This window comes from Phacochoerus africanus, chromosome 1 (assembly GCF_016906955.1).
Source record: "Phacochoerus africanus isolate WHEZ1 chromosome 1, ROS_Pafr_v1, whole genome shotgun sequence".
Lineage (NCBI taxonomy): Eukaryota > Metazoa > Chordata > Mammalia > Artiodactyla > Suidae > Phacochoerus > Phacochoerus africanus.
Genome location: NC_062544.1, coordinates 138,779,440 through 138,798,055, shown reverse-complemented (window position 1 = coordinate 138,798,055; position 18,616 = coordinate 138,779,440).

Below are 18,616 nucleotides of genomic sequence, written 5' to 3'. Positions count from 1 at the left end.
TTAGTATAAAAACTTTTTATACTAAAAAATAAGCTAATATTTTTGAATGACTTAGGAAGGAGGGAGTGAAATTAGGGGGATTTTTGAGGGGATGGATAAATATTTAAACAGTTCAGTTTTCCAGATGACATTGCCTTTCATTAATTTTTATATTACATTCATTACAAAAACCTACTGAAGGTTCATCAGTTTTAATTACTAGTAAGCCAAGAAACATAGCTATAATTGAAAGCTGTTATGATTTCTTGAAGTCAAGTCACTATAAAATATCCCTCTGCCTCCATTTGAACTTACATTTTCTTGTAGTAGATATCATTTCTGATTTTTCCCCTTCTGATAACTCTCTTTCTTCCATCCCTCCTTCATTCCCTTCCTTTTTTTCATCATATGTATGCATGTGTGTATGTACTATAAATGTTAGAGTTCTATTACTCTTTTTTTCCAAAAGCCTCAGAATAACTACTATTTTAAAAGTAGTATAATTATTCTCATGCATCTTTTATAATTTCTGATACATATACACTTTAGCTACAAATAATTTTACATTTAAGTTAGCTATGTTATGTCTGTAAGTTAGGTTATAATATTTTGACTGTATAAGGAGGTCTGTCAACCTCTCTTCTTTGAACTCCTTAGTCTAATAAAACTACAGGTTTCAAGCTTCTTATCCAAAAGAGCATTTTTGTTTTCTTATATAAAGTAAGGGTGATAGGCAAAAAACCCCCAAAACCCTCAGTCACATGGCTTAGTGCTTTCAGGGGGCTTGGGAATGATGCATAATACTCATACTCACTTCCTCACCTCTCTCTCTTCATTTCAATAAATACCTGTAGCAGTCATTGTCCTCCATCTATTACTCTTTACTTCCCTCCTCTCTTTTCCCATTATAACCATTCTATTGTCCCAAGAAGTAAAATTAAGCTTTAGTTGGCATGTTCATTGGCTGCTCTAAGATCTCTGGGGATACTGCCAACATCACAATTTATAATTTCTTTTTTTTTTCTCTTAGTGTCTTAACCCACTCTCTCTCCTGGCGTGAGCATTTTCCAGGATAACTTCTTTTAGCATAATGTCATGCTTTTTTATGTAAAAGTTGAATTGCAAAGGCAAAAGATTGACCGTTGCAGAAACTTTAGCTTGACCGTTGGAGAAACTCTATCAAGTAGCAAGATAGAGTTTCTCCTGGTGGAAGATGAATAACTATGCCCCTTATTTATGCAATAGACTAGACTAATTCCATTAATATGTCACTTGACTTAAATGCATGACAAAATTTTGGCTTTCTTAAATATTGTCATTCAAGACAAAATTTTGATGCTTTTTTTTCCTACTTGTTTCAATAAATTTGTCTCACAACCCCTGTTATAATCTCTACTGAAATACCCGATAGTATGAACATCAGGAATACAAGTTTCTTTTGGGTTTACATATATCTATGAGTTGAAATGCTAAGCAGAATGTGAATATTCAACATCACAATTTAAAGTATTTTTTTCTACAATGTGGTTATACTGACATATCTTCTTTCTGGAAATAATTGTTATTTATAAATATCTTTGTCCATATCTTCTATTAGCAAAGTTCTTCATTCTTACCAATAGTGAGTATAAAGTGATACCTCACTGTGGGATTAATCCACATTTTCATGATTAGAAATGAGATTAGGCATGCTTTCAAATGTTAATCCCTTATTCATGTTTATCCCCCTCTGTATCTTCCACTTCTGATAGTAGCATTGGCCTGTTTTTCTCTTGGGTTGTATTTTAGTCCCTGAGTTGTAGTTCTTTACTTATCCTGGATACCAAGCCTTTGTCTCTTAGATGTGCTGTAAATATATTCTCTTAGTTTTTGAATTTATGGTGTTTTATGCATGACCAGAGCTCTTACTTTTAATGAAGTAAATATTTTCAAATTCATCCTTAGTATTTCGTTTTTGTACCATTCAGTAGATATTTTCCTAACCCATAATCATAAATATTTTCTTAATTTTTTTCCTGAACATTTTGTAGCTGTCCTTTTATGTCTAAGACATGCAGGTTATGAAATTGATTTTATGTACATGTCAGGTAGGAATTTAATATCTTTCCCCTGCACATTTCTTTTTTTTCCCCTCAGTACCATTATTATTCCCTTTTAATCTGTAATATCATCCCTGTCATTTTGTCAAGTTTCTAAATATAGCATTGATTTAACTCTGGAATATTTATTTTCTCAGTTGGTCATGTTCTCTTTCTCTGTAAGAATACCATATATCTTAATTACTGTAACTTTATAATAAGTCTTATTTGACTGGCAAGTTTCTCCAACTTTCTTCAAAGTAATTTTGGCCCTTTACTCTCATATTAATTTACTAAGTGTTTCATGAAAAAATTATTATGATATTAACTGGTATTCCTTGATATAGTTTAATTTAGGCATATTGAATATAAAGATCAGTGAAGATGTTATGTCCCAATTTTTATTGGTTCTCTTTAATGCCATTAAAGAAAAATTTTCAATTTTTCATAATTTTCTCCTTAAATTCTTTGGGAATTTAAAAAATACTAGTAGTGTGGGTATATTTTGTTTTTGTTATTGCCAGTATAATTATTTATTTATTTATTTATTTATTTATTTATTTATTTATTTTTCACTTTTTCAGGCCACACTTGTGGCATATGGAAGTTCCTAAGGCTAGGGGTTGAATCCAAGCTGCGACTGCTAGGGACAGCCACAACCATAGAAATGCAAGACCTGAGCCACATCTGCTACTTAACAACTCATGGCAATCTCTGGATCCTTAACCCACTGAGCATGGCCAGGGATCAAACCTGCATCCTCATGGACACTAGTTGAGTTTGTTACTGCTGAGCCACAACAGGAACTCCAACAATTTAACTTTAAACACATTTTTTTTTCTTTTTTAAGAATATCTTAAATATGTTTATCATTTTATGTATTTAATAATTCAATGTTCATAGTGTGAGGAGGTATAATCCTATTGTACTCTTTCTACTGATTCTTGCTGATGTGCTGCTAAATTTTATTTTTAATTTTTTAAAAATTGTGGGGTCATATTAAATGGGACTTTATATTTGAGAAATGTTTGATGGCTCAACTTAAAGAGCATTACTCCAGAGGTGTGGCCAAGATGGTAGAGTAGGAAGACCCTGAACTCATCTCATAACATGGGCACAACAAAACTATAACTATTTGCAGAGTAACTATCTACAGGTGATCTGAAGATTAGAAAGGGATATTTTTCTACAACTAAACATTTAAAAAGGAACCACAAAAATTTCTGCAAGATGGGCAAGGATGTGTTATAGTCAAGACCCACACCCCAAGGCAAGTGACCAACAAACAAGCAGGAGGATAATCATAAATGCTGATATTCTCCCCAGTGAGTGCAGGGTTCTAGACTCATACTGGTCTTCCCAGCCTGTGGGTCCTGCACCAGGAAGATAGGACCTAGAATGTCTGGCTTTGAAGGCCAGTGGGACTTGTGTACAGGAGAAATGGAGGGCTGCAGTATACAGATACTCCTAAATCTCACATACCCTGAGTCCCAGTACAGAGGCAGTAATTTGAAAGGATCTTAGGTCAGACTCACTTGCTAATCTTGGAGGGCCTTCTCGAGAGGCAGGAGAACACTGTAATTACCCCAGGGATATCAACACTGGCAGAAGTAATTTTTGGTAGCTCATTCTACCATGAGAACACTCTGCTGGCAAGTACCATTTTGGAGTCTTCTCTCTAATCTAGTAGTGCCGGTGACATATCCACCTACCAGCAAGCCATCAACAGTCCAAGAAATGTCCCTCCCCCCTCCCCCCCCAAGCTGAATAGCCATCTATTCCAGGAAAAGGCCCCACCCATAAGGAAGCTGGCACTAGCCCTAGGCCACTCAGGGCCTGGTCCATCAGTGGACAGGAAGATAAGACCATGAAGGGCTTAGCAGCCAAATGGGCTGGGGCCAGCTCTACCTAACAGGGTGCCAACAGTAGTTGATTCCACCAAACAGAAGGGCTCATTTAGTCTTGTAGCCAAGGGGTATTCCAGAGGCCTATAGCATTGGTGACCATAGGGGAGTAAGCTACTGTGTCCCATAGGATGAGAGGCCATTTTTCAATACAGGGAAATGTAACTTATCTCTGTAATACATATAAATAAGCAAATATAATTAAGTACAATGAAGAGACATGGGCATATGTTCCAAATGATGGAACAAAACAAATCTCCAGGACAAGAAATAAATGAAGTGGTGATAAGCAAACTACCAAAGAAAGAGTTCAAGGTAATGATCCTAGAGACACTCAACGAACTCAGGAGGAGAACGGATGAACACAGTGAAGATTTTAGCTAAGAGTTAGAAAAAGTAAAGAAGAACTAGAGCTTAAAAATACAACTGAAATAAAAAAAGTACACTATAAGGAACCAACACTAGATTAGATGATACAGATGAATGGATCTATGATCTGCAAGACAGAGTAGTGGAAAGAAAACTCAATAGAGAAAAGAAAATAATAATTTTAATAAGCCTAGTTTAAGAGACCCCTGTGAGATCAAGCATACTAATATTCACATAATAGGTGTTCCAGAAGGATAAGAGAGAAAGAAAAGGAAGGAGGACTTGAAGAAATAACAGCTGAAAACTTCTCTAACCTGGAAAAGGAAACAAATAGTCAGGTCCAAGAAGCACAGAAAGTCCCGAACAAGATGAATTCAAAGAGGTCTACACCAAGACATAATTAAACTGGCAAAAATTAAATATAACAAATCTTAAGTTAGCAAGAGAAAATAACCTCATTACACACAAGGGAATACCCATAAGTCTATCAGCTGAATGTTCAGCAGAAACTTTTCAGGGCGGAAGGAGTAGCACAATCCACTCAAAAATGATAAATGGAAACAAAAAAACAAAACCCTACAATGAAGAACACTCTACCCCAAAAGGCTATCATTCAAATCTGAATATGAGAGAAAGAGATTTATAGAGAACCAAAAGCTAAAAAATTTACACCACTAAACATACTTTGCAAGAAATGTTTAAGGGAATTCTCAGAGTGGAAAGAAAAGACTGAAATAAAAGGGGCAGGGGCTTAAGAAAGGAAAAATGTCATTTTTAAAGGCAAACATACAGTAAACCTAGTAGATCAACCACTTATAGTTAGAAAAACTGAAGACAAAAGTAGTAAAATCATCTATATCCACAACAATTAGTTAAGGAATTCACAAAACAAAAAGATGTAAAATATGATGTCAAAACATCTATTTATTTATTCATTCATTTATTTATTTTTGGCATCACAGGACCTTTATTATTTTTAATTTTTAAAATTATTTCCCCAATTAATTTTTTAATTGTTATTTCTGCTGTACAGCATGGTGACCCAGTTACACATACATGTATACATTCTTTTTGAAACATTATCACATTCCATCTTAAGTGACTAGACATGGTTCCCAGTGCTATACGGCAGGATCTCATTGCCAATCCATTCTGAAGGCAATAGTCTGCATCTATTAACCCCGAACTCCCAATCCATCCCACTCTTGCCCCCTCTCCCTTGGCAACTGCAAGTCTATTCTCCAAGTACATGATTTTCTTCTCTGTGGAAAGATTCCTTTGTGCCATATGTTAGATTCCAGATAAAAGTAATATCATATGGTTTTTGTCTTTCTCTTTCTGACTTACTTCACTCAGTACAGGAGTCTCTACTTCCATCCGGGTTGCTTCAAATGGCATTATTTTGTTCTTTTTTATGGCTGAGTAGTATTCCATTATGTATATATACCACTTTTTCCTAATCCAATCCTCTGTTGGTGGACATTTGGGTTGTTTCTGTTTCTTGGCTATTGTGAATAGGGCTGCAATGAACATGCGGACACATGTGTCTTTTTTAAGGAAAGTTTTGTGATGATTTATGCCCAAGAGTGGGATTGCTGGGTCATATGGGAGTTCTATGTACAGATTTCTAAGGTACCTCCATACTGTTATCCACAGTGGTTGTACCAGCTTATATTCTCTACAACAGTGCACCCCCTCCAGCATTTGTTATTTTTGGACTTATTAATGATGGCTGTTCTGAGGTGGTATCTCATGGTAGTTTTGATTTGCATTTCTTTAATAATCAGGAATATTGAGCATTTTTTCATGTGCTTGCTGGCCATCTGTACATCTTTGGGAAAATGTCTCTTCAGATCTTTTGCCCATTTTACCATTGGGTTGTTGGCTTTTTTTTGCTGTTGAGTTGTATAAGTTGCTTGTATAATTTAGAGATTAAGCCCTTGTCCGTTGCATCATTTGAAAGTATTTTCTCCCATTCTGTAATTTGTCTTTTCATTTTCTTTTTGGTTTCCTTTGCTGTGCAAAAGCTTGTCTGTCTGATTAGGCCCCACTGGTTTATTTTTTCTTTTATTTCTGTTGCTTTGGAGACTGACCTGAGAAAACATTTGTAAGGTTGATGTCAGAGAATGTTTTGCCTATGTTCTCTTCCAGGAGTTTGATGGTGTCTTGTCTTATATTTAAGTCTTTCAGCCATTGTGAGTTTATTTTGGTGCATGGTGTGAAGGTGTGTTCTAGTTTCATTGCTTTGCATGCAGCTGTCCAGCTTTCCTAGCACCACTTTTAAAAAGACTATCTTTTTCCCATTTTATGTTCTTGCCTCCCTTGTCAAAGATTAATTGAACTTGGGTGTCTGGGTGTATTTCTGGGTTCTCTCTTCTGTTCCATTGGTCTGTCTGTCTGTTTTGATACCAGTCCCACACTGTCTTGATGACAGTGGCTTTGTAACATTGCCTGAAGTCTGGGAGAGTGATGCCTCCTGCTTGATTTTTGTTTCTCAGGATTGCATTGGCAATTCTGGCCTTTTGTGGTTTCATATAAATTTTTGGATTGTTTGTTCTAGTTCTGTGAAAAATGTCATGGGTAATTTGAGAGGGATGGCACTGACTCTGTAGATTGCTTTGGGTAGTATGGCCATTTCTACAATATTAATTTTTGCAACCCAGGAGCATGGAATATCTTTCCATTTCTTAACATCTTCTTTAATATCCTTGTTTAATGTTTTGTAGTTCTCTGTATAGAGGTCCTTTACCTCCTTGATCAGGTGTGTCCCTAGGTATTTGATTCCTTGGGGTGCAATTTTAAAAGGGATTGTATTTCTGTATTCCTTTTCTAATATTTCATTGTTAGTACACAGAAATGTGACTGATTTCTGAATGTTAATCTTATATCCTGCTACTTTGCTGAATTTGGTGATCAGTTCAAGTAGTTTTTGGGTTGAGTCCTTAGGGTTTTCTATATATAGTATCATGTCCTCTGCATACCGTGACAGTTTTACCTCTTCTCTTCCTATTTGGATGCCTTTTATTTCCTTTGTTTGTCTGACTGCTGTGCTAGGACTTCCAGTACTATGTTGAAGAGCAGTGGTGAGAGTGGGCATCCTTGTCTTGTTCCAGATTTTAATGGGAAGTCTTTCAGCTTTTCTCCATTGAGTATTATATTTTCTGTGGGTTTGTCATAACTGTCTTTGATTATGTTTGGATATGTTCCCTCTATACCCACTTTGGTAAGAGTTTTTATCCTGAAGGGATGTTGGACTTTGTCAGATGCTTTTTCTGCATCTTTTGAGATGATCATATGGTTTTAGACTTTTCTTTTGTTAATGTAGTGTATGACGTTGATGGATTTGCATTTGTTGAACCGTGCTTGTGCACCTGGGATGAATCCCACCTGGTTATGTTGTATGTTCTTTTGTATAGGTTGTTGGATTCAGATGGCTAAAATTTAGTTGAAAATTTTTGCATCTATATTCATCAAAGATATTGGCAGATAGTTTTCTTTTTTGGTGGTGTCTTTGTCTGGTCTTTGAATTAGGGTGATGGTGGCATCACAGAATGTCTTTGGGAGCATTCCCTCTTCTTTAACCATTTGCAAAAGGTCAAACATGATGGGGATAATTTCCTCTTTGTATGTTTGGTAGAATTTGCCTGTGAAGCTATCTGGTCTTGGAGTATTATGTGTATGGATGGTTTTTATGACATATTCAATTTCATTTCTAGTGATCAGTCTGTTCAGTTGATCTATTTCTTCTTGGTTCTGTCTTGGAAGTCTGTAAGTGTCTAGAAAAATGTCCATTTCTTCTAGGTTGTCAAATTTGTTGGCATACAATTGTTCATAGCATTCTCTCCTGGTTTTTTTGCATTTATGTAGTATCATTGTGATTTCTCCTTTTTCATTTCTTATTTTGTTTATCTGGGTTTTTTTCTCTTCTTTTTGAGTCTAGCCAGAGGTTTGTCAATTTTGTTTACCTTTTCAAAGAACCAGCTATTGGTTTTATTGATTTTTTTGTATTTTTTGTAATATCTATTTTATTGATTTCCTTTTTGATCTTTATGATTTCTGTCCTTCTGTTAACTTTAGGTTTTGTTTGTTGTTATTTTATAATTCATTTAGGTGTTGGGTTGCCAATTTGAGATTTTTCATCTTTTTTGAGGAAGACCTGTATTGCTATGAATTTCCCTCTGAGCACTGTTTTTGTGGCACCCCATAGATTTTGAGTGGTTGTGTCCTCATTATCATTTATCTCGAGGTATTTTTTAATTTTCCTTTTGACTTCCTCATTGACACATTAGCTTTTTAGTAGCTTGTTGTGTAGTCTCCACATAGTAAGTTTTTTTCTCACTTCTGTTCCTGCGGCTGATTTCTAGTTTCATGACATTGTGGTCAGAGAAGATACTTGAAATAATTCCTATACTCTTAAATTTGTTGAGGTTAGCTTTGTACCCCAGTATGTGATCAGTTTGAGAATGTTCCATGGCCACTTGAGAAGAATATATATTCTGATTTTTTTGGATGTAATGTCCTGAAAATGTTGATTAAGTCTAATTTTTCTATTATGTTCTTTAGGATCTCTGTTGCCTTATTGATTTTCTGTCTAGAGGCTCTGTCCATTGTTGTGAGAGTGGTGTTAAAATCTCCTACTATGATTGTATTCTCATCAATTTCTCTTTTTATGTCTATTAGTATTTGTTGAAGGTATCTGGGTTCTCCTATATTACGGGCATATATATTGACGATTGTAATATCCTCTTCTTGAATGGATCCCTTAACCATTAAATAGTGTCCTTCTTTGTCTTTCTTTATGGACTTCATTTTAAAGTCTATTTTGTCTTATATGAGTATTGCAACTCCTGCTTTCCTGTCTAATCCATTGGCATGAAATATCATTTCCCATCCCCTCACTTTCAATCTACATGTGTCCTTTGCCCTAAGGTGAGTTTCTTGTAGACAGCAGATTGAATGTTTTTGCTTTTTTTTTTTAATCCAATCTGCCACTCTGTCTTTTGATTGGAGCATTCAGTCCATTGACATTTAAGGTGATTAATGATAGATATGTATTTATTGCCACTTTAAACCTTGTTTTCCAGTTGATTCTATGTTTTTCTTTTCTTCTTTTCTTTTTTGGGTTGGATGGTTTCCATTTATTTTATGCTTGAGTACTTTTCTTTTCAGTTTTTCTGGATGTAATGTTTGGTTTTGATTTGTGGTGGCCCTGCTTTTTAAGTATTTTAACCCCTTCATATATCTGCTTTCTTTAGCTTGATAGTCATATAGGCTTAAACACATCATTAAAATAAAAAAGAATTTGTGTTTTCTTTCTTCCATTCCCCATATTGTATGCTTTTTTTTTTTTTAACATCTTATGTAGGTTGGCTTATTTGACTGCTTTCCAATTGTGGTTTCCTCTATTCTAGTTCTTCTTTTTTTCTTCTCTCTCTCTCTCTCTCTCTCTTTTTTTAATTTAGAGATGCCCTTTCAGTATTTCTTTTAGAATGGGTTTAGTATTGCTGTACTCTTTTAGCTTTTCTTTGTTGGAGACATTCTATTTCCCCTTCTATTTTAAATGATATTCTTGCTGGATAGAGTATTCTAGGTTGCAAATTTTTTCCTTTCAGCATTTTAAATATATCTTGTCACTCCCTTCTGGCTGTAGCGTTTCTGTAGAGAAATCATCTGATAGCCTTATACTTAATGATTTGCTTTTCTCTTGCTGCCTTTAGAATCTTCTCTTTAACTTTTGCCATTTTTATTATAATATGTCTTGGTGTGGGCCCGTTTGTGTTCAACTTGTTTGGGGCCCTCTGTGCTTCCTGTATCTTGATATCAGTTTCCTTTTGATTTAGAAAGTTTTCAGCCATAATTTTTTCTAATATATTTTCAACCCCCTGTTCTTTTTCTTTTCCTTCTGGAATTCTATTATGGATAGATTGGCTCACTTTATATTATCCCATAGATCTCTTACGTTGCTTTCAGTGTTTTCATTTGGTTTTCTGTGTGCTGTCCTTATTGGGTGATTTCCATTATTCTATCTTCCACATCACTGATTTATTCTTCTAAATTATTCATTTCTGATCTCTATTGCCTTAGGTCAGTTTGTATCTCTGCAAATGAATTTTCTAGTTTTTCTTGGCTCCTCCTTATATTTTCTAGTTCCTTTCTAAAGGAATCTGCATTACTGTTAATATCCTCTCTTAATTCCTTTAGTATTGCCACTGTCTCCTTTTGAACTCAGTGTCTGTTGGACTGCAAAGGTCTGTTTCATTGTTGACTGCTTTAGGTGAATTCTCCTGTTCCTTTAACTGGCAATGGTTTCTGTCCTTCTTCATCTAGCTTATGTTTTTCTTTTTCTATGAGTTTGGGGAAGTCCAACTGTAGTCTTGTAAGACTACTTCTATGCAAGAATACCCCTTTGTATTTTGGGGGTGTTACTATTTATTTTTGATGTGGGAATTTGAATATTTGCTGTCTCTTTCTTCGATGTGAGCAGGCTGTTATTCCCAGGATGCTCAGAGTGTTTTCCGGGAGAAGGAGGCAATGGGTAGGGCCAGTAGTCAGCGCTTCGTCATTGGGCTTTCAACAGCAGCAAGGACCTTCAGGAAGATGGCACAGGCTGCTCCTAGTTTCCTTAAAAAAATTAAAAATAGAATTATCATGTAATCCAGCAGTTCTACTTCTGGATATTTATTCCAGTGAAAACAAAAACACGAATTCAAAAAGGTATGTACACCCTGGAGCTCATGTTGTGGCTCAGCGGGTTAAGAACCTGACATAGTGGGTGCAGTGATGATTCAGGTTCAACCTTTGCCCTTGCTCAGTGAGTTAAGTGAGAATCCAGTGTTGTCTCTGTGAGGATGCAGGTTCAATCTCTAGCCTTGCTGAGTGGGTTAAGGATCTGGTGTTGCCACAAGCTGCAGTGTAGGTTGTAGATATAGGTAGGATCTGGTGTTGCTGGGGTGGTGCTGTAGGCTAGCAGCTGCAGCTCTGATTCAACCCCTAGCCTGGGAACCTATGCCACAGGACCAACTGTAGAAAGAAAGAAAAAAAAAGATATGTGCACCCTATGTTTACTAGCATTATATACAGTTACCAAGTTATAGTAGCTATCTATGTGTCCATTGATAGATAACTGGATTAAGCAGATGTGGTATATGTATACAATGGAATATTACTTGGCCATAAGAAGAATGAAATATTGTTATCTGTGATAATGTAGATGAACTTGCAGGGTACTATGCTGAGTGAAACAAGTTAGAAAGAAAGACAAATACTGTATGAGTTCACTTATATGTTGTATTTAACAACAAACAAACAAAAACCCCATAGGAATGGACACAACAAAACAGAAATAGACTCCTAGATACAGAGAAAACAAACTGGTGGTTGCCAGAGAGGAGTAAGGTATGGGGATGAAGGAAATAAGTGGAACAGATTAAGAGGTACAAGCTTCTAGTTATAAAATAAATAATTCATGGGAATGTAATTTACAGCATAGGGAATATAGTCAATAATAATGTAATAACTTTGTATGTTGACAGATGGTAACTAGACTTATTGTGGTGAACATTTTGTAATATACAGAAATCTGGAACCACTAGGTTGTACATCTGAAGCTAATAATACGGTAAGTCAGTTATACTTTAATAAAAATAAAATAAAGTGCATTGCTCCATTTCTGTTAGGCACCAACATCCTATTATTGCTTTTGTCTGATTCTCTGCAGTTTTTCAGATTGCATAGGGTGATATTAATTCTGGCCCTATGACACATCAGGGTTTTATTTTGGTAGAAAATTTCAGGAAAGACTTTTGAGTCTGCAAATCCTTACCCAAAATAAAATGAACATTTCTCTTAAAATGGTGGGCTTTTCCTGGTTCACTCCTCCAAAGTATGTTTGGCTTTCTGGGGTTTCCTTTTTTCTTTTTCTTTTTCTTTTACTGGTGATCTGTTAAAGGTTTATTTCAAGCTCTTTGAAAGTTTTAGAAGGACATTGGAGCTACTGACTGAGGCAGAATTTTTTTTTTTAATTTTTTTGTTTTCCCATTGTACAGCAAGGGGGTCAGGTTATCCTTACATGTATACGTTACAATTACATTTTTTTCCCCCACCCTTTGTTCTGTTGCAACATGAGTATCTAGACAAAGTTCTCAATGCCATTCAGCAGGATCTCCTTGTATATCTATTCTAAGTTGTGTCTGATAAGTCCAAGCTCCCGACCCAACCCTACCTTGCATCGACTCTAGGCTATATATCTCTAGTACCCATTTTGAAGCATTTTATTTTATTTTAATTTTGCTTTTCAGGGCCACACCTGTAGCATATGGAAGTTCCCAGGATAGCAGTCAAATTGGAGCTGCAGCTACTGGCCTATGCCACAGCCACAGTAATGCCTGATACAAACCACAACTATGACTTAAAGCACAGCTCATGGCAAGGCTGGATCCTCAACCCACTTAATGAGGCCAGGGATCAAACCCACATCCTCATGGATACTTGTCAGGTTCACAACCCACTGAGCCACAAGGAGAACTTCTTGAAGCATTTTAAAAGCAGTCATTTCCAGAGTTCCCACTGTGGCTCAGTGGTAATGAACCTGACTAGATCCATGAGGATGTGGGTTTGTTTCCTGGCCTTGTTCAGTGGGTTAAGGATCTGGCATTGCCATGAGCTGTTGTGTAGTTTGTAGACGCGGCTCGGATCTTGATCTGGCATTCCTGTGGCTGTGGCGTAGGCCAGCACCGCAGCTCAGTTTTGACCCCTGGCCTGGGAACTTCCGTATGCCCTCAGGTGTGGCCCTGAAAAAAACCAAACAACAACAACAACAACAAATACCCCAAAACACACACACACACACACACACACACAAACAGCCATTGCCAAAGCATACATTCCAAACAGGAAAGCCTATAAAACTCCCAGGAGTTTTTATAGAAAATGCAGATTCTGATTCTGTAGGTCTCCAGTAAGGTCTGAGATATATTATTTCTAACCTGCTGCCAGTGGATGTGGATGCTGCTCTTCTGGACATCATATTTTTTTTTCTTTTTTTAAAAATTATTTATTATTATTTTTTTTCCCCACTGTACAGCAAGGGGGTCAGGTTATCCTTACATGTATACATTACAATTACATTTTTCCCCCACCCTTTCTTCTGTTGCAACATGAGTATCTAGACAAAGTTCTCAATGCTATTCAGCAGGATCTCCTTGTACATCTATTCTAAGTTGTGTCTGATAAGCCCAAGCTCCCGATCCCTCCCACTCCCTCCCCTCCCATCAGGCAGCCACAAGTCTCTTCTCCAAGTCCATGATTTTCTTTTCTGAGGAGATGTTCATTTGTGCTGGATATTAGATTCCAGTTATAAGTGATATCATATGGTATTTGTCTTTGTCTTTCTGGCTTATTTCACTCAGTATGAGGTTCTCTAGCTCCATCCATGTGGCTGCAAATGGCATTATGTCATTCTTTTTTATGGCTGAGTAGTATTCCATTGTGTATATATACCACTTCTTCCAAATCCAATCATCTGTCGATGGACATTTGGGTTGTTTCCATGTCCTGGCTATTGTGAATAGTGCTGCGATGAACATGCAGGTGCATGTGTCTCTTTTAAGGAGAGTTTTGTCCGGATAGATGCCCAAGAGTGGGATTGCGGGGTCATATGGAAGTTCTATGTATATATAGATTTCTAAGGTATCTCCAAACAGTTCTCCATAGTGGCTGTACCAGTTTACATTCCCACCAACAGTGCAGGAGGGTTCCCTTTTCTCCACAGCCCCTCCAGCACTTGTTATTTGTGGATTTATGAATGATGGCCATTCTGGCTGGTGTGAGGTGGTATCTCATGGTAGTTTTGATTTGCATTTCTCTTATAACCAGCGATGTTGAGCATTTTTTCATGTGTTTGTTGGCCATCTGTATATCTTCTTTGGAGAAATGTCTATTCAGGTCTTTTGCCCATTTTTCCATTGATTGATTGGCTTTTTTGCTGTTGGGTTGTATAAGTTGTTTATATATTCTAGAGATTAAGCCCTTTTCTGTTGCATCACTTGAAACTATTTTCTCCCATTCTGAAAGTTGTCTTTTTGTTTTCTTTTGGGTTTCCTTTGCTGTGCAAAAGCTTTTCAGTTTGATGAGGTCCCATGGGTTTATTTGTGCTCTAATTTCTATTGCTTTGGGAGACTGACCTGAGAACATATTCATGATGTTGATGTCAGAGAGTGTTTTGCCTATGTTTTCTTCTAGGAGTTTGATGGTGTCCTATCGTCTATTTAAGTCTTTCAGCCATTTGGAGTTTATTTTTGTGCATGGTGTGAGGGTGTGTTCTAGTTTCATTTCTTTGCATGCAGCTGTCCAGGTTTCCAAGCAGTCTTTGCTGAATAGACTTTCTTGTTCCCATTTGATGTTCTTGCCTCCCTTGTCAAAGATTAATTGACCATAGGTGTCAGGGTTTACTTTGGGATTCTCTCTTCTGTTCCCTTGGTCTGTCTGTCTGTTTTGATCCCAGTACCACACTGTTTTGATGACTGTGGCTTTGTAGTATTTCTTGAAGTCTGGGAGAGTTATGCCTCCTGCTTGGTTTTTGTTTCTCAGGATTGCTTTGGCGATTCTGGGTCTTTTGTGGTTCCATATAAATGTTTGGATTGTTTGTTCTAGTTTTGTGAAAAATGTCCTGGGTAAGCTGATAGGGATTGCATTGAATCTGTAGATTGCTTTGGGTAGTATGGCCATTTTTACAATATTGATTTTCCCAATCCAGGAACATGGAATATCTTTCCATTTCTTTACATCTTCTTTGATTTCTTTGATTAAAGTTTTATAGTTCTCGGCATATAGGTCCTTTACCTCCTTGGTCAGATGTATTCCGAGGTATTTGATTTTGTGAGGTGCCATTTTAAAAGGTATCGTATTTTTGTATTCCTTTTCTAATATTTCATTGCTGGTATACAGAAATGCCACTGACTTCTGAATGTTAATCTTGTATCCTGCTACTTTGCTGAATTTATGAATCAGTTCAAGGAGTTTTGGGGTTGAGTCCTTAGGGTTTTCTATGTATAATATCATGTCGTCTGCATACAGGGACAGTTTGATCTCTTCTCTTCCTATATGGATGCCTTTTATTTCTTTTGTTTGTCTAATTGCTGTGGCTAGGACTTCCAAAACTATGTTGAAGAGCAGTGGTGAGAGTGGGCATCCCTGTCTTGTTCCAGATTTGAGTGAGCAGGCTTTCAGTTTTTCCCCATTGAGGATTATATTTGCTGTGGGTTTATCATACATGGCTTTGATTATGTTCAGGAATGTTCCCTCTATACCCACTTTGGCGAGGGTCTTGATCATGAATGGATGTTGGACTTTGTCAAATGCTTTTTCTGCGTCTATTGAGATGATCATATGATTTTTGACTTTTTTTTTGTTAATGTGGTGTATGATGCTGATTGATTTGCGTATGTTGAACCATCCTTGTGAACCTGGGATGAACCCAACCTGGTCATGGTGTATAATTTTTTTGGTATGTTGTTGGATTCGGTTGGCTAAGAGTTTGTTGAGAATTTTTGCATCTATATTCATCAATGATATTGGGCGATAGTTTTCTTTTTTGGTGGTATCTCTGTCTGGTTTTGGAATGAGGGTGATGGTGGCATCATAGAATGTCTTTGGGAGTATTCCTTCTTCTTCCACCTTTTGAAAGAGTTTCAGGAGGATGGGCACCAATTCCTCTTTATATGTTTGATAAAATTCACCTGTGAAGCCATCTGGTCCTGGACTTTTATTTATAGGGAGTGATTTTATGACCTCTTCAATTTCATTTCTAGTGATCGGTCTGTTCAGTTGGTCTGTTTCTACTTGATTCAGTTTTGGCAGGCTGTAAGATTCTAGAAAGTTGTCCATTTCTTCCAGATTGTCAAACTTGTTGCCATATAGTTGTTCATAGTATTCTCTTATGGTTTTTTGTATTTCTGCTGTATCCGTTGTGATTTCTCCTTTTTCATTTATAATTTTGGTTATTTGGGTTCTTTCTCTCCTCTTTTTAGTGAGTCTGGCCAGTGGTTTGTCAATTTTGTTGACCTTTTCAAAGAACCAGCTCTTGGTTTTATTCATTTTCTCTATTGTTTTTTGAGTCTCTATTTTATTGATTTCTTCTTTGATCTTTATAATTTCCTTCCTTCTGCTGACTTTAGGACTTTTTTGTTCTTCTTTTTCTAATTCATTTAGGTGGAGGGTTAAGTTGTCCATTTGGGATCTTTCTTCTTTTTTGAGAAAGGCCTGTATTGCTATGAATTTCCCTCTGAGCACTGCTTTCGCAGCATCCCATAGATTTTGAGCGGTTGTGTCTTCATTATCATTTGTTTCAAGGTAGTTTTTAATTTCCTTCTTGATTTCCTCATTGACCCATTGGTTTTTTAGTAGCATGTTGTTTAGTCTCCATGCAGTAGGTTTTTTCTCTTTCCTTTTCCCATGGTTGATTTCTAATTTCATGGCATTGTGGTCAGAGAAGATACTTGAGATAATTTCTATGCTCCTAAATTTATTGAGATTAGCTTTGTGTCCCAAGATGTGGTCGATTCTTGAGAATGTTCCATGCGCATTTGAGAAGAATGTGTATTCTGCTTTTTTTGGATGTAGGGTCCTGAAGATATCAATGAAGTCTAACTTTTCTATTGTTTCCTTTAGGACCTCTGTTGCTTTATTGGTTTTCTGTCTAGAGGATCGGTGCATTGATGTGAGGGGGGTATTAAGGTCTCCTACTATGATTGTATTCTCATCAATATCTCCCTTTCTGTCTGTTAATATTTGTTGTATGTATCTGGGTGCTCCTGTATCTGGGGCATATATGTTGACGATAGTAACATCCTCTCCTTGGATGGATCCCTTAATCATTAAGTAGTTGGACATCATATTTTGAGTAGCAAAGCTCTGGACCATCAGGATTAGCATATGTGGCTAGCTTAGCTGCTCCCTCCATGCTAGCCAGCCTCTGCAGATTTGCACTTTTGGGTTTTTGAGCAGTGTAGGATTTTCCTTACTTTCTTGCCAGCTTATTAATGCACTTAAAAGGTGCTTAAATTATTTTTAAAACTGACCAGTTTTAAGTATTTCCTACAAAGAGGTTTTTTTTTTTTTAAGGAAAGGAGTTCTAAAAAATACTTATTTTTTTAGACTTTGAGTCTAGCTGTATGTCCGCAAATTTGAGTGTTTATCTAGATTTAAATTTTGGATAGGCTTGCTATAGAAGAGCTGCAGTATTTGTATATTACCTCACCTTGGTGTCAGGGGAAATTAAATTTTCTTTTTTCAATTCTGTTGATTTTGTACAAAGTTTAGAAAATAATAGACAGTGAAAATAGACATTAGAGTTGTTAAGATCTTACAACTTAGAATCAGAAATATAAGGATTCCAAGTAAGTACTTGTTAAAACTGTGTGATTTTAGGAAAAATACTTTTCTAAGTGTTAGTCTCCTTATCCGTAAAATAGGCTTAAAGGAGTAGTTACCTCAGAGTGGTTTTGTGAGAATTTAATGATAAAGTTCTATTATTATAAATGTTTAGGGAGTTCCCATCGTGGCTCAGTGGTTAATGAATCCAAGAACCATGAGGTTGCGGGTTCAATCCCTGCCCTTGCTCAGTGGGTTAAGGATCCAGCGTTGCTGTGAGCTGTGTTGTAGGTTGCAGGTGCAGCTTGGATCCTGCATTGCCATGGCTCTGGCGTAGGCCGGCAGCTACAGCTCCGATTCGACCCCTAGCCTGGGAACCTCCATATGCTGTGGAAGAGGCCCAGGAAATGGCAAAAAAGACAAAAAAGTAAAAATAAATAAATAAATAAATAAATAAATAAATGTTTAAACATTTGCCCTTTTTAAGATACATAGGAATGTTCAGGGTAAAGGGACTATTGTGATTATATTGAAGAATGATTAAGAGAATTTCTATTTACAATACAAATAAAAATCCCCCTCAAAATTATAATTTGAATAATGATTTCAAAATTATACATTATGTTCATATTCTACACTGTGTTGTCCAATATAATAGCCACTGTTACATGTGGCCATTTAAATTTAAGTTAATTAAAATCACATATAATTAAAAATTGGTTTTCTCATGTATACAAGCCACATTTCTATTGCCTCAGTAGTCACATATGGGCAGTGGTTCCCACATTGACCAGGGCAGACACAGAACATTTCCATCATTGAAAATGTTCTATTGGATGGCCTTGCTCTAGACCATACAAATAAAAATTATTGTTGATAAATATAGGACGCAAAAATATTGTACTCTATTTGCAGATA